Source organism: Corvus brachyrhynchos, unplaced genomic scaffold, assembly GCF_000691975.1.
Source record: "Corvus brachyrhynchos isolate BGI_N302 unplaced genomic scaffold, ASM69197v1 scaffold671, whole genome shotgun sequence".
Classification (NCBI taxonomy): Eukaryota; Metazoa; Chordata; class Aves; order Passeriformes; family Corvidae; genus Corvus; species Corvus brachyrhynchos.
The window spans coordinates 2,455,397-2,460,297 of record NW_008236441.1 but is presented as its reverse complement, the minus strand read 5'-3'; positions in this window follow the sequence as shown (position 1 = coordinate 2,460,297).

Genomic DNA, 4,901 nt, shown 5'->3' with positions numbered 1-4,901 from the left:
AGAAAAAATCTGTCTGAAGCCTTAGCTTGATTATAACTACAGGTTTTTTACACTGAAAGTGCAAATATTAAAGTGAGATGTGGAAACCTAGGGAGCTGAGAAATACCAGTTTGGATACTTGATCCTTAACCCTCAAAATGGGAAGCAAAACACAGAGAGCCACATGCTCCAGTACTGCCTTACCACTCTGTATACTTTATTCACCTTTCATTGCTCCATGTGTACTTCAACCATGAGGTTTTCATCTCTGTACATCACCTTCCTAGCATCACTGGGACCAGGTTTGGTGGTCCTACTGTTAATCCTAAGTGATACCACTAAAATCCACAGGATTTTAACCTTTATAAATAAGCCAATAACTTCAGCCTACAGAGGAGCTCAGCACAAAGCCCTCCCAGTGGACAGCTGTTCAGGAAGAAGCCCATTCTAGGATCAGACAGGGAAATGCACTGCTGAGAACTGGAGCTCCAAACCCTAAAGGCTCTGGTGACTCAGCGATGCTCTCAGCACCTGGCTGACTTGTGTCTTTCCTCTTGTAAAAGCTAGCAGACCTGCGAATTTGTAAATCCAAAGGAGTATGGATTCAGACACCAATGCCCCCCTGCCCCTAACACACGGCAAATAACTATAGCCAGTCAGCGAAATTTTGCATGGCTAAAACACAAGGGGAGAGAACTGAACAGTTCTGCTGTGGGGTTAATGTAAGCTCAGGAGTCCCTGTGTTGGACCTCTCCCTAGGAATTTCAAGAAGCTCTCCAAGAAGAGCACCATCAGCCTGGTATCTACATGCACCTAGCAATTTGCTTATAACTTTCAACTTTACCATCCACCTCCCTTAGTCTGAGTGGTTTAACAGGCACAGGTTGCTATTCCTGAAACCCAGGAAACATCCACACACAGTGGATGCTGTTCAAGCAAAAAAGTAGTTTGGAGATGTGCATCACATACCTGTATCAAGATGGAGGTTACTCAAAGAACTGGCAGCACAAAACTTTAAAATGCTGTGTTTTAACTTGATCACATTCCCTCAAATACCACACACCCTTTTGGTACAGTTCCAAATCTCCAAAATTTCAATTAATACTATTAGCAAATTATTAACTTTTTTTTCATCTGGGGGACTTCTTTTTAACTTTTCTAGGGGAAAAAGGTGAAGAAATCAAAGTCCCCTTATGTGGAACACAAATATTGCACTAAAGAGCATTGATAAATCACTAACTAATTTGGAGTGCCTGACAGAGGATGCTCTACAACATAGTTAAAAATAAGTAAAATGCTTTTGAAGAGGGAAATCACCCAATTAACTCCTTACGCAGCAACTTGGAAATTTCATACAATGTTTCTGCCCTGAAGTCAGCGTGAGACATTCTGGAGTGCTTATCTCGTTACAGTGACATCAAAAAGACCTTACAAAAGCTGGTACTGCCAGAGTCTCCAGCCCTTGGCATTTCTCTAAGAAGTTCTCCCACACACACACACACACACACACACACACATCATAGGTACAGGAGCAAAACAAAGTATCGGCTTCAAAAAAATTGCAAATATATTTTAGTACAAGTACTTGGCTTGACAAGAATTTTACAATTTACATTTTGACACATTTTCTTTCATTTTGGCAGAAAGCTGCAAAAAAAATTTCACTCCACCCGTATGGGAAGTGAGTTTGAGAGCAAAACCTACTACCTTCAAGGGGAGAAAAAAATAAAGGCAAATAGGGAGGGAAGACAAGTACTGCAAAATGGTATACTGGAAGAGTGTTTTCTTTCTGGGAAAAGCTTTTTTGTCATAGGAAAACCATTTAATGGATTTTTTTACATTGTGTATTACTTGAGGTTTCAAAACCAGAACAACTGAAATGCTGCTAAATGGGATAACAGTTCGCTTTTCATCTGCTGAATAAACACTCCACTTGAAAGACTGAGAAGTATTGTAAAAAGAAAAACTGACACTAAGTAAGTACTGGGGAAGGGAAGAAACAAGTACCAGACATACACAGTAGAGCAACTAATGTTTAAAGTGACTTTATGCTTATCCTCCCCTAATGCCTTAATTACCCAGGAGGATATAGCTGGAAATTGCAGTTTACGACAGCCCGACCTGCACCCTGCTCCCTTCCACCACTCCATCTACAGGCTCCTAATCCCCCACTGACTCCTGCTCCTCTGCCTCTCCTCTCCCTCTGCTGATTTCTTAGTCCTCCCTTGACACTTCTGCATTATACCCTTCCCCAGCTAGACTTACCTCAATGGAATTTGCCTAAATCCTGAAACTAGTGTCTTCATGTTGGTGATTAGCAGCACCCTATTAAAAGAAACACAACAAAACCCAGCCATAACCCAGCACACAGGGTGGCATTCCCTCCATTTCCCAGCTTTTGTTTATAGTCCTTTCACTTTTTGACTCTTCTCCCCCTTGCATAACACTATCACTTTGGTTACACAACAGTGCAGACAACGTTTTGGGGGATTTTTGCTTGGGGGGAGGATTGCTTTGTCTTTTAGTGAATTTTTTTGTTTATGATCTTTTAGTTTCCAATGACAATAAAACTCCACTTGCATGAGCTTTTCAAGGCTCCTGTGTAGCAGCCTTCTCTCCTTGTATATTGAGTCATCTTTCCTCATCATAAACATCTGAAATTTTCTTCTTAATAATGAGATTCCTCGAGACTAGGAGGAGATTTTTACATTTATTATTTCTTTTTGTTTTGAAACTCAGAAACCTAGAAGTAACATTTCAAATTAATATGGTGGTTTCCAGTTAATTCACAGATTAGCAGTGTTTCAGATAAGCCAACTTCCACTGTTTATTCCTTGCCTAGATGGCATTTCAAAAGCAAAGCAAAGTCCCTGACAGCAGACAGCCTCTGGTGAAACACCCAAAATTAATCTCAGCAAGAATGCTCAAAAATACTGTATTTCAACCTGTTTTAAGGTCTCTTAGAGAAAACCTGCAGAAGAGAGGGCAACTACAAAAGCAAACTACAACACAACTGCCAAAACCTGGTTTCCTACAGCTTTGTGCTGTTTGTCCTGTAATCCCCAGCTCCTCCTGGGCAGCCTTCCTGATAGCCACTGGACAAAAATAAAGTGCTCTGGCAGACAGGCACCACTGTGGCACTGCCTCAGCTGAGTGCAGCAGACAGGATCTGACCCTGGCCAGCTTCTTCAAGCCTTGCCTGGGAGGCATCCCTCAGGCTTTAACTACCACTCCCAATTTTCAGAAAATCTACAGGATCATAGTGATTTCTGAGAATAGCAAGAACAGCTCAATAGCATAGTCTGCATTTTCTCATGGAAAAGTCTGCAGCAACGACCACAAAAAGGATATTGGTCCCATTGGGCATGTCCTGCTTAGGAGTATGAAAGAAAAAGGAAAGAAGTCCATATTTAATACACCTGGGCCTAGCCTTTAAGAGAGAAAAAAAAGATCCTTTCAGCAGGCAGCTTTTGTTTTCACTTCAAAAGCAGACCAGTTACTCATGATGTGCATTTAAGCATTTTAGTATTTTGTTCTATTAATAGCTTGGAAAAAACCCCATAAACCCAAACAGGATTATGTGGGGAGTCTCAACTTTCAGCAGCGCTCACTGTGCAGGGACAACTATCCACATAAAACTGCAACTCCAGTGTTTTGTACACCTCAGAAGATGTAAGTACAAAGTCCTCCTATCTGAAAAAAACCACCACCAAAAAACAGCACAACCCCCCACCCAAAAAGGATCTCTCTTTGAACACTAAGAGAACTCCATTTAAGACAGACCACCCGAAGTTTCAATCATAAAAAACATCAAAAAGGAGTCATTTCATGTGGAACTCATTAGCATTAATTTATGTTAAAATCCATGACTCATTAAAATCTCTCAACAGGTTTGTTTTCCTCCTTGTTCAGATCTGCTTCTGAACAGAGAATCAATATAATTTCCAAGTTTACTACCACATCATCAACTAATTCTTTTTCAGTTTATAGCAGCATATTTGCAAAGCAACGTCTGAAGTAATTTTTAATATATGTTAAACACTTTTCGTAGTACAACAGATACCTCTGTAAGTAGGTCATACATATGTCTCTAACATAAATATCTGCAATACTTTCTGATCCATAGTAAAGTCCATATCAACGTTTCCCTGATACTTTTGAATTTCAGCCTTTGAAGAGAGGGCCATAAAACCTGGTCTTAAATGAGACCCACTCAGCTCCTAAGATACTAATTAAGATGACTGGACTTTAAGCTGCTCAGACCATTTCCCAGGATTTCAAACCATGGACCAATACAGCAGGAGTCCTAAGGCACATAGACTGCTTTCTGAGCTGGTACATCCACCAGGCTTTATCCAGTGTAATTTTTAATATATCCTTTTTATCAAAATAAGCACAAAAAGGAAGTATTTACCCTTTGACAAAAGGTGTACTTTAATAATTTGGATTTTTTTGGCTCACATTGCAAATTGGAAATTGAAAATTCCCATTTTTAATTTGTTTCCCATTAGAGAGGGGTAGGTACAGAATACTTCAGTCACTGCTACATTTTTGGGGAGAGAGATACTTCAGCATTTTGGAAGCAGGAAGCTTGCAGAAACTGGATGGAAAGACTAGCTCAGGAGCACAGAACTCTCAGGGCAGGTTGCAGGACCTGATTCTGAGCTGCTGCCCAGAGCTTTTCTAACTACTTCGTGTTAAGTATCCAGCTCTGTAAGCGGTCCACAGTCTGAGAAGTCTCGCCCACGGTCACTCCGAAGCAAAGGAATATGTGACCGTAGGTACACGTTGATTACCAGAGAGAAGTTTCGATCCAGTGTTTAAATCCCGGGTGGGACAGGCGGGGCGGCCGCGCGGCTACTGGAAATGAGCAGAGGTGAAGAGGCAAGTGCCAGAGTTCCTTGGGGATGATGGAATTGTGG